Genomic DNA, 12,802 nt, shown 5'->3' on the forward strand with positions numbered 1-12,802 from the left:
CCCGGCTAATTTTGTATTTTTAGTAGAGACAGAGTTTCTCCATGTTGGTCAGGTTGGTCTCGAACTCCCAACCTCAGGTGATCTGCCCACCTCGGCCTCCCAAAGTGCTGGGATTACAGGTGTGAGCCACCACACCCAGCCTAATTTTCTTTTTTAAACTGAGCCTTGTCTTCTTATTTTCCACTTGATTTGGGTTTTGAATTTTAAGAAAGTAATTATGTGCTCATTGAAGAAAGTAGATAGAAGAAAATAAAAATCAAATATAATTCTACCACTCAGTGATAACTGCTATTGACATTTTGATCAATTTCCTTTTAGCGTTTTTCCATATATAAGTACATTTTTACTATATTAGATCACATTATATATTTAATATTTTATTTTTTTCATTTCATAGTTTCCTATTTCATTGTATATTCTCCAAAATATTCTTTTAGTGGCTGCTTAATAATCAGTGCTTTACTGTCAAATGTTTTATTTTTAAATGTTGCTTTTTATGTATGATTAGAACGAATATTCTCTTGTATGCTTCTTTGATTTTCTTTCTTCTTCTTTTTTTTTTTTTTTTTTTTAAGACAAGATCTTGCCCTACCGCCCAGGCTGGAGTACAGTGGCACAACTTCAGCTCACTGTAGCCTCAACCTCCTGGGCTCAAGCAGTCCTCTCACACCACCATGCCTGGCTTTTTAAATTATTTTATTTTTGTAGAGACAGGGTTTCACCATGTTGCCCAGGCTGGTCTTGAGCTCCTGAACTCAAAGCAATCCACCCGCATCAGCCTCCCAAAGTGCTGGGTTTAAAGGTGTGAGCCACTGCACCTGGCCTGATGTTGGGTTTTTTTTTTTTTTTTTTTTTTTGAGAAGGACTCTTCGCTCTGTCTTCCATGCTGGAGTGTAATGGTGCAATCTCGGCTCACTGCAGCCACCACTTCCCGGGTTCAAGTGATTCTCCCGCCTCAGCCTCCAGAATAGCTGGGATTACAGGCACCTGCCATCATGCCCAGCTAAATTTTGTATTTTTTGTAGACACAGGGTTTCACCGTGTTGGCCAGGCTGGTCTTGTACTCCTGACCTCAGGTAATCCCCCCACCTCAGCCTCCCAAAGTGCTGGGATTACAGGCATGAGCCACCACGCCTGGCCCCCTGATTTTATTTCTAAGGCTATGTTGTTATAAATGAAATAACTGGGTCAAAAGGTATGAATGTTTTTACAGCTAGAGAACCAAAGTACCCTCCAGGAGATTGATACTGATTTGTTCTCCACTCACTGATCCAGTAAACAAATATTTATTAAGCACCATGTGCTAGACTTTAGAAAGTTTATTAAAATAAACAAGATAGTTACACTCCTTGCCTTCAAGGAGCTTTTGGCGGTTTTTTTGTTTCCTTTTTTTTCCGTTGAGACAGGGTCTTGCTCTGTCACCCAGGCTGGAGTGCAGTGCCATGATCATAACCAGAGACTTTGAAGGGATCCACCCACCTCAGCTTCCTGTATGACTGGTGCACAGCACCACGCCCAGGTAATTATTTCTTAATTTTTTGTAGAGACAGAGTGTTGCTATGTTGCCTAGTCTGATGTTGAACTCCGGGCCTCAAGCAATCCTCCTCCCTCAGCCTCCCAAAGTGTTGGGATTACAGGCATAGCCACTGTGCCTGGCTAGAGCTTTTGATCTTAAAAGAAGACATTAAATCCTAACTATGTCCGTACCCTTGCCAGCTCTTAGTTTGTGCAGTTTGAAAAGAAATCCATTTCATTTTGTTAGGTAGGAATGGTGTTTATTGTTGTCATTGTTTAAATTAGTGAGGTTGAACAATTTTTCATGTTCATTTATTTATTCATCAGTTGTTTATTAAGAATCTATTATATGCCAAAACAGTGCTAGGCACTGGAAATATGATAAAGAAGATGGACATGTATTTTCCTTCACAGACTTTATAATCTAGTAATTATTGGATATATATATATATTTCTTCATTTCTAAATGGTATCCTTTTCCATTTTTCTATTGGAGCATTTATTTTTAAGAATTGATTTGAGAGTGCTCCTTTATCCAATCAATATGTAATGAACTACCATGTACTAAACAATATGGTGCAAAACAGGGTAAACAAGGTTTCTCTTCCTAGAGAGCTTATGTTGGGGTCAGGGCAAAGAGAACACAATAAATATGCCAGCGAGTCAAGACAAATGTCAGATACTGATTAATGCTGTGCAAATAATTATACTAGAATGATGTGATAGTGTCTGAATGACAACTTGAGATTGGATGTTCAACTCTTTATTAATGACGTTAATTGAAACGTATTAACGTCACGTAAATGGAAAATCCTTTTTCTCCAGTTTGATATTAACCTTTTTTTTTTTTTTGGATGAAGGGTTGTTTTTAAAACTTTTTTCCTGGTTATGATACTACAACATCATTTTGCAACATTTGGAAACATATAAAAGCAGAAAAGAAATAAACCTCAGTTGCTTTCATTACTTATAACTAAACCCTATCAACAGGTACTTGGATATCCTTTCTGCATTTTTCAGTGTGTGTGTGGTCTGTGTGTGTGTGTAATTTTATTTGATAGAGAATATAATCTACTACAACTTGCTTTTTTCACTATGTGCAAAGAAGCTCTGTCAGTTGCTGGGAATTAAAAAATGACAAAATTATAAACAAAAATAGGCGTGAGATGTGCCTATTTTAAAAATCATAGATTTCTTTAACTGGCAAGGGAAGGGGTCATGGAGGCAGAAGGGTGGTTAAGACATAAATGTTAATCAAGTAATCACACAAATGTATTTAAAATTAGAAGGTAGAGATTTTATCTCATTAACCATTGTAACCCCAACCCATAAAACAGTGTTGGGAATCAGTGGTTTACTTTCATTCATTCATATTTTGCATTCTCTCATAAGTGTGGAAATATTTTCTGTATTTGTTATTATGTCCATTTTTTGTTCCTAATTTTATATATTTATGTTTTCTCCCATTTTATTTTGATTAGACCAACTGTTTGTTGCCTATATTTTTCTTTCCTTCCTTCCTTCCTTCCTTCCTTCACCCTCTCTCTCTCTCTCTCTCTCTCCTTTGAGACGGAGTCTTGCTCTGTCATCCAGGCTGGAGTGCCGTGGCGCAATCTCGGCTCACTGAAACCTCCAGCCACCTTCCAGGCTCAAGCGATTCTCCTGCCTCAAGCCTCCCAAGTATCTTGGATTACAGGCATATACCACTACACCTAGCCAATTTTTTATATATTTAATAGAGACGCAGTTTTGCCACGTTGGCCAGGCTGGTCTCGAACTTCTGACCTCAGGTGATCCGCCTGCCTCAGCCTCCCAAAGTGCTGGGATTACAGGTGTGAGCCAGGGCGCCTGGTTATATTTGCCTATCTTTTCAGTAAAAAATGCTGTTAGATATTTAAAACTCAACTGTAGAAGTTTGTTTTATTTTCTTCTTTTGTTTATGTGTCATTTTTCCTTTGGCTTTATTTTGGTTTATTTTGCTATGTCTCTAGTTATTCAAATAAATGTTTTATTTGTCGTTTTCCTTCTTGTTTCAAAATAAAAGCTAAAGCTAAGAGTTTATGACTCTCAATAAATGTAGCTAAAGCTAAAGAGTTTGACCATCTAAAGCTAACAGTTTGACTCAATAAATACGGCTTTCACACGTCACAGAAGTTTTAATTTTTCTGTACTCATATTTAAGTTCTAAATACTCCAATTACATGTTACATTTTTTTGTTCCTCTTTGCCCCATGAGTTATATAAAGTCATGTTTACTTTTTTATGTTAATTTAATGTGTTTACTTTGTAAGACCTGAGAATAATACGAATAGTGGTTAAGAGTACAGGTCCTGAAGTCAAAACTGCTGTGCTTGAACCCCAGCTTTGTCACTTACTATAATAATCAGGGTTTAGTCAGCAAAGCAAAAATCACATTAACTATGTCAAACAGAGGATTAATACAAGGAATTGGTTACACGGGTGCTGGATGACTAAAATAGAAAAAACTGAGAAGCTGAGGTAAGCAGAGATGAATAACTGCAGGAAGAACCTACCGCCTTTCAGGATTGTAAGAACAAAAGGAAGAAGTCAAGTTACTAGAACCTAAGATTTCAGAAGAGAGGGCTCAAACCTCAGAGGGGAGGCACTATGCACCTGGCATTTGGACCACAAAGGAACAGAGGGTCCCCCACCAGACCCCAACTGAAGATTCCTCTGAGGGAGTGAAGCAAGATTCCTGCTGGTAGTGGCCCAAGATGCTGGGAGCGGCCAAAGATATTAGGAGCTAAAGCCAACTTTCTGCAGCTGATGGCAGAACAACACTAGAAAACAGGAAGGCTGAGCCTTCTTGCTCCTTCCAGTTCCCCTTCAGTGCCTCTTATTCGCAGAAAGAGGAGCCAGGATGTCTGGGAAATAGTTTGCAAATTCCAACCTCAGGATCAGAGCATAGAGACAATAGTCAAATAACTAGTATGCTAGCTGTGTAACCTTAGGCAAATGACTTTATCCTGTGCCTCAGTTTCCTCAGCTGTAAAATAGATATATTGATGGTACCAACTTCACTGGGCTGCTCTGAGAAGCAAATGAGGTATTTCAGGTAAAGCATTTAGACCAGAGCGTAATATAAAACACTTAAAAATAAATGTTAGTGGCGTGGCACAGGACTCACACCTGTAATCTCAAAAAATACAAAAAATACAAAAATTATCTGGGCATAGTGGCACGAACCTGTAATCCTAGCTGCTTGGAGGACTGAGGTTGGAGGATGGCTTGAGCCCAGGATGTCAACGCTGCAGCGAGCTGTGAACCATGCCACTGCACTCCAGCCTAGGTGACAGGGCAAGACCCTGTCTAAAAAATAAATAAATAAAATAAGTGTTAGCTGTTGTTACTATAAAATTATGTATTGTCTTTCAATAACTTTTTTTTGAGACAGGATCTCATTCTGTCACAAAGGCTGGAGTGCAGTGGCATGATCACGGCTCACTGCAGCCTCAACTTCTCCTGGCTCAAGAGATCCCCCCGCCTCAACCCCCAAGAAGATAGGATTACAGGCAGGCACCACCATGCCTGGTTAATTTTTGTCTTTTTAGTAGAGAAAGGTTTCACCATGTTGCCCAGGCTGATCTCAAACTCCTAAGCTCAAGTGATCTGCAGCCTCCTAAAGTGCTGGGAGTACAAGCATGAGCCACCATGCTCAGCCTGTCTTTTAGTATTTTTTCACATTTGAATTCTGTTTTGAGGCTGGGTGCAGTGGCTCACGCCTGTAATCTGAGCACTTTGGGAGGCCAAGGTGAGTGGATCGCTTGAGGTCAAGAGTTCAAGACCAGACTGGCAAACATGGTGAAACCCTATCTCTACTAAAAATACAAAAAATGAGCTGGGCATGGTGGTGGGCACTTGTAATCCCAGCTACTCAGAGGGCTAAGACAAGAGAATCGCTTGAACCCAGGAGGTGGAGGTTGCAGTGAGCTGAGATAGAACCACTGCACTCCAGCCCAGGCCACGGAGTGAGACTCTTAAAAATAAATAAAATCAAATAATGAAATGAATTCTGTTTTGAAACCACAGTCATAAAATATATTAATACATTTCTTTGTTTGCCTTATTTTCATTCCTACTGAGCGTTCTTTTATACCATGATCTTTGAGTTGGGTCATCTTTCAGACAGGTGAATATCTCATCAAGTAATTTTTTCAAGAAAGGTATGTGAGTGTCCTTTTGTTGTCTTTAAAAGTGAAAATGGGTTGGGTGGGTGACTCACAACTATAATCTCAGTGCTTTAGGAGGCTGAGGCAGAAGAATCACTTGAGGCCAGGAGTTGTAGATCAGCCTGGGCAACAAAGTGAGACCCTGTCTCTACAAAAAAGTAAAAATAGGGCCGGGCACGGTGGGTCACGCCTGTAATCCCAGCACTTTGGGAGGCCGAGGCAGGTGGATCACGAGGTCAGGAGATCGAGACTACCCTGGCTAACACGGTGAAACCCCGTCTCTACTAAAAATACAAAAAAAAAAATTAGCCAGGCATGGTAGTGGCGGATACCTGTAGTCCCAGCTACTCGGGTGGCTGAGGCAGGAGAATGGTGTGAACCCGGGAGGCTGAGGCACGAGAATGGTGTGAACCCAGGAGGCAGAGTTTACAGTGAACCAAGATCACACCACTGCACTCCAGCCTGGGCAACAGAGCGAGACTCCGTCTCAAAAAATTAATAATAATAGGCCGGGCGCGGTGGCTCAAGCCTGTAATCCCAGCACTTTGGGAGGCCGAGACGGGCGGATCACGAGGTCAGGAGATCGAGACCATCCTGGCTAACACGGTGAAACCCCGTCTCTACTAAAAAATACAAAAAACTAGCCGGGCGAGGTGGCGGGCGCCTATAGTCCCAGCTACTCAGGAGGCTGAGGCAGGAGAATGGCGTAAACCCAGGAGGCGGAGCTTGCAGTGAGCTGAGATCCAGCCACTGCACTCCAGCCTGGGCGGCAGAGCGAGACTCCGTCTCAAAAAAAAAATAATAATAATAATAATAATAAATAAAAATAAGTTAGCCAGGCATGATGGCCTGCTGCCTGTAGTCCTAGCTACTTGGGAGGCTAAGCAGGATGATCAGTTGAACCCAGGAGTTCAAGGCCGCAGTGAGAATGATAGCACCACTACACTCCAGTCTGGGTGACAGAGTGAGACCCTGTCTCATAAAAAAATAATAAGTGAAAAGAGCTTCTGGAGAGCTGAAGACATGGAGGTTACTAGAGGGTGCCATGCCTGAGAGGTCATGGAAGCTCTGCACCCCCTCCCATACCTTGCCACATGCATGTTTTCATCTGTATCCTTTGCAATAACCTTTTTCAAAAGACCGGTAAATGCAAAAGTCAACAATGCTAGTTTAATTGGAATGGGCTACACTCAGACTCTGAGGCTTGGTGTGAAGCTTCCAATGTCTGCCCGGTAGATAGGTGGGAAGAGCATTACTGATGGATCACTACTAACTTGGGCTTGTCCTGGAGTTGGAAGCTTAAAGAAACCCTTAGGAATGGATATCATATTTGGTCTTAATATATTTCATTGTGACCAGCAGGCTTTTCCCCCGACCAAGAAGGTGATCAAAACAAAAGATAATCTAAACAAGAACTGTATTTAAAATATTTAATACTCTGGTCTCTCTTCAGATCATATAAATCTTTCACCTTTTAAATATTTAGTTACTTGTTAACTGGTTTATCGTTGAGCTGGTTATCGATCTAGTTACCCATCTCGCAGTTGTGCAGTCACCTCTACATTATTTAAACAATACATATATGCGCTACCCACCAATAATGAAATAGTTTTCATAAGAAAACTACAATTGAGTGCATGTTTGTTTTTAACATCCCTTGAAATGATCATTAAATGAGACTATTACCATTGAATGAGATGGATCAGTATGTGTTTTTAAATGAGGTTAACTTTTTTTGTTAAATTCAGCCATCATTAGAATTACTTTTGATATCCAAGAATATTACAAATTATGAATAAAACAAAGTATACATAAAAATAAATAAGTAAATAAATAAAAGAGAAGATACATTGGCTAGGTAAAGAATTCTTGGACACAATTTTTCCCTTCAAATTTTTATGTCTTCATAAAAGAAGACATATGTTTATTGTTGAGTCTAAAACCTTACTTATCTTTGTTCCTTTGTAGTAAATTTTATTGTAGGACTTTTTTATTCTAAAAATTTAAAACTTTCACAAGAATAGGTCTAGGCAATAGATTCTTTTAATACTGTTCACAGATTGAAATGTTTCTTCTCCTCAGGGCGAAGAAGCTGGGCATGGTGGCATACTCCCGTAGTCCTAGCTAGTCAGGAGGCAGAGGCAGAGAATCCAATCGCTTGAGCCCAGGAGCTTCAGGCTGCAGTGAGGATGATTGCACCAGTCCATTCCTGCCTGAGCAATAAAGCAAGACCCTGTCTCTCAAAAAACAAAACAAAAAAACCACCTATATAATAATTTTGGTTAGATTTTTATTAGGTTAGATTAATAATCAGTGCTTGTCTTATTGTTTTGGGTTTGTTTGTTTGTTTGAGACTTTTTTGTGTTTTTTTGTTTGTTTGTTTGTTTTGCCACTGGCTCTGTTGCCCAGGCTGGAGTGCGGTGGCGCGATCTTGGCTCACTGCAGCCTCTGCCTCCCAGGCTCCAGCCTTTCTCCTGCCTCAGTCTCCCAAGTAGCTGGGGCTACAGGTGCACGCCACCAGGCTCAGCTAATTTTTGTATTTTTAGTAAAGATGGGGTTTCACCATGTTGGCCAGACTGATCTCGAATTCCTGATCAAAAGTGATTCACCCACCTCAGCCTCCCAAAGTGCTTCGATTACAGGTGTGAGCCACGGCACCCAGCCTGACATCATTGTTAATAAGTAAACACTATTTACAGCTGAGCTATGTAGTAAAGTCTATTTATTTTCTTTTCTCATATAACATTTTGGAGCTAATAACTGTCTTTCTTTTTCATTCCTTTAGTTTCCTATACACTTTCACTAACTTACTTTCAAACTCTTCACCACCTGTCAAGATGTTCATTCACATTAGATATTCTATCAATTTCATCTTTCTATAAGAATCTAGGAGCCTTCTGACCTGCTTCAGTCTGATATGCCCTCCAGGCCTGATAGGCAGTTGACATCTTATGATTTCCCTTCACCATCATCTTGGGAATTCTCTTTGCTTTCTTCCTGTGCTGGAGCCTCTGTTTTTGTGTCTTGTATCTTCTTGGTTTCTCCTCATTTTGATGAAGCACATCTTCAGTGCTGTGTTGAGAACAGTGTACAGAAGGTAAATGTTTTTAAATTACCATGTCTGACATGTTTTCCTACTACTCTGACACTTGATTATTTGTCTAGTTTGCAATTCTAGAGTAGAATTTTCTTTTTTTAGAATTGTAAAGAAATTGCTCTGTCATCTAGGTTTCAGTGCTGTTCTTGTGCAGTGTAAAGCTGGTCTGACAACTGATTCTCTGTGTGAATCAGTGTCTCTCCCTCTCTCTCTCTGATGCTCTGCTTGTAGGGTATTCTCTTTGTCCCCACCATTCTTCTAGAAATGCACATCCTTCAGTTCTGGACATTTTCTTGAATTGCTTCATTCATTGTTGATTTTTACCCTGTATTTTCTTCTGTTTTCTCTTCCTGAATTTTCTATTGTCCATCTATTAAAAATATTTTTGTTTTGTTGTTCTTCCTGAAATATTTCCTTGCCTTTATCTTCCAATTCTTCCATTGAATAATTGATATATTTATCATTTTTTAAAATTTAACAGTGCCTTTTTGTCCCTTAAACATTTCTTTTTAACGTTTTCTCCTTACATGGTTTCTGTTTCCTTCAGTGCTGCTTATTTGATTGGTTTACTCTCTATATTTCATCTTCAAGTCTTTCCTTAACATTTGATAATCCTTGGTTATCCATATTTAAAACCAGGAATTTGAGGCTGTGCATGGAATTCCAGGCTGGGATCACACCTGTAACCCCAGTACTTTAGAAGGCTGAGGTGGGCAGATTGCTTGAGCCCAGGAGTTTGAGACCAGCATGGACAACATGGCAAAACCCCATCTCTACGAAACACAAAAATTAGCCAGGTGTGGTGGTGCGTGCCTGTAGTCCCAGCTACTTGGGAGGCTAAGGTGGGAGGATCGCTTGAACCTGGGAGGTGGAGGTTGCAGTGAGGTGTGATCCTGCCACTGGACTCCAGCCTGGGCGCAGAGCAAGACCCTGTCTCAAAACAAATACAAAATAAAACTGAGGATTTGAAAAGCTGATTGGAAATAGTGTTTAGGTATAACATATTGACTAAAAGGGACACTAGAGGGTGAACCTCAAAAGTTGATTTCCTTAGACCTGGACTTGTCAGAATTCCCCAGAGAAGATGCTTTCAGTGTTCTGCATGGGAGGCAAAAACCGATCACTTGTATCGGAGAACCCAGTTCCGGAGAGACCCAGGGGAGAAGCTAAATCATTTTTCATTCATTTATTTGCTGTCCCTCTTCCAAAGGTTTAGTGCTGTTGTTCCCTGTACTATTTTCTTGTCTTCCAGGGTTTACGCCCTGAAGGTCTCATCCTCTGCATCAGTGCTGAACTCTGCCTCTCAGCCTTGTCCTGTGTTCCCCCAGAGGAGGAACTCTAAGGTACTTTTTGCAACCACTTCCTGAGCCTTTTGAAGACTCAGTGATATGGATCAGGTTTGTTCTCAACTCTCTCTGCTACTTGGCTTTTGACACTACCTCCTCTGATCTGCTAAATCATTTTTCACTCATTTATTTACTGTCCCTCTTCCAAAAGTTTAGTGCCATTGTCCCCTGTACTGTTTTCTTGTCTTCATGGGTTTATGCCCTGAAGGTCTCATCTTCTTCTTTGGAACAACAACCATGTACATGTCAAGTCTCCATTCTCTACCCTTTGTGTCTATGATCTCATCTGTTATCATTTTCTTTTTTCTTTTTTTTTTTGAGACAGAGTCTCACTCTGTTGCCCAGGCCGGAGGCTCGATCTCAGCTTACTGCAACTTCCGCCTCCCAGGTTCAAGCGATTCTCCTGCCTCAACCTCCCGAGTAGCAGGGATTACAGGCGCCCGCCACCGCACCTGGTGAATTTTTTTATTTTTAGTAGAGATGGGGTTTCACCATGTTGGCTAACCTGGTCTTGAACTCCTGACCTTTCAGGTGATCCACCCACCTTGGCCTTCCAAAGTGCTGGAATTACAGATATGAGTCACCACACGGGCCCATTTTTTTTTTTTTTAAGACAAGGTTTTTTTGTTTGTTTAGTTTTGTTTTGAGACGGAGTCTTGCTCTGTTGCCCAGGCTGGATTGCAGTGGCACAATCTCAGCTCACTGCAGCCTCTGCCTGCCAGGTTCCAGCAATTCTCCTGCGTCAGCCTCCTGAGTAGCTGGAATTACAGGCACATGCCACCACACCCGGCTGATTTTTTTTTTTTGTTAATAGAGATAGGGTTTCACCATGTTAGCCAGAATGGTCTCCATCTCCTGACCTCATGATCCACCCGCCTTGACCTCCCAAAGTGCTGGGATTACAGGCATGAGCCACCACACCCAGCCCAGAATTTAAAACTACATTAGAAGCAGTGAAAAACTGAGTGACCTGAACAGCAAACTTGAGAAGCTCTCTCAGAAAGTAGAGGAAAAGAACAAAGAGATGACGATGTTAGCCAGGCATGGTTCCATGTGCCTAGAGTCCTTCCCACTTGGGAGAATGAGGCAAGAGTATTGCTTGAGCCCAGGAACTCGAGGTTACGGTAAACTGTGATCACACCACTGCACTCCACCCTGGGGGACACAGCAAGAGGTAGTTTTGCTTTTTTAGAGATGTTCATTACCTGGTCTAGTTTCTTTTGATTCTTACATGTCTTACTGCCAGCTCTCCCTTTTTACCTCAATCTGTATATTATCTCTTTTTAAGTATGTATTTGTCTTTTTGTTTGTTTGTTTGTCTGTTTTTTGGAGACAGAGTCTCACTCACTCTGTTGCCCAGGCTAGAGTGCAGTGGCGTGATCTCAGCTCATTCCAGCCTCAGCTTCCTGGATTCAAGCAATCCTGTCTCAGCCTCCAAAAGCACTGGGATTACAGGCATAAGCCACCTTATTCTCGGCCTTTTTATTGAATTTTTATTGCAAACATAAAGTGGATTTTTTTTTTTTTTTAGATGAAATCTCACTCTGTTACCCAGGTTAGAGGGCAGTGACACAATCTCAGCTCACTGCAACCTCTGCCTCCCAGGTTCAAGAGATTCTCCTGCCTCAGCCTTCCAAGAAGCCGGGACTACAGGCCCATGCCCAGCTAATTTTCTGTATTTTTAGTAGAGACAGGGTTTTGCCATGTTGGCCAGGCTGGCCTCAAACTCCTGACCTCAAGTGATCCACCCGCCTCAGACTCTCAAAGTGCTAGGATTACAGACACGAGCTACCACGCCCAGCCTCTTCCTCATCTTGAGTGTTGTGTTTTCTTGTTATATGCTGTAGAATCTTCTCATAAACCTATGAGATAGTTGTAATATTTTTCTGTTTACTCATCCTTAGACGAGCAGTGTTGCTATAAGTCAATCTTTTTCTTTTAAGGAATTTTAATAGATTGTTGGGAGAAGCTTAGGGACCTCTAGTCAGATGGCTTCTTAAATTAGAACTTAGTCTTTTCATTTTGAAAACCGGTTGTGTTGACTGGAATGGGCATGTTAAAGAATTGAACTAAGGCTGGGTGTGGTGGCTCACGCCTGTGATCCCAGCACTTTGGGAGGCTGAGGCAGGCTGATCACTTAAGGTCAGGCGTTCAAGACCAGCCTGGCCAACACAGTGAAACCTTGTCTCTACTAAAAATACAAAAATTAGTCAGGCATGATGGCAGGTGCCTGTAATCCCAGCTACTCGGGAGGCTGAGGCAGGAGAATCAGTTGAACCCAGGATGCAGAGGTTGTAGTGAACCCAGAGAGCGCCACTGCACCCCAGCCCGGGTGACAGAGCAAGATTTCGTCTCCCACAAAAAAGAAAGAATTGAACTAAGATGTCCTTGTTATACTTGACATAAAATACAGAGTGGGGTTCCTGAAATGGTCAGAGAGAGCAGTACAAATGTTCCTGCCCTATCCTTAGTGAGACATGTATTCTTAAGATCTTTGTCCCTTAGTTCACAGCCTCTTAGTTGGATGTCCCTGTGTCACAGAACACATTTTGGCTATGGGGTGTGATCTGTGTCTGGGGAAAAACAAGAAGCTACACATCATCCACACAGTAGCCAGATCTGGAACTCTGGATTCAGTTCTTCAGGACTATTTG

Source organism: Piliocolobus tephrosceles, chromosome 15 (assembly GCF_002776525.5).
Source record: "Piliocolobus tephrosceles isolate RC106 chromosome 15, ASM277652v3, whole genome shotgun sequence".
Classification (NCBI taxonomy): domain Eukaryota; kingdom Metazoa; phylum Chordata; class Mammalia; order Primates; family Cercopithecidae; genus Piliocolobus; species Piliocolobus tephrosceles.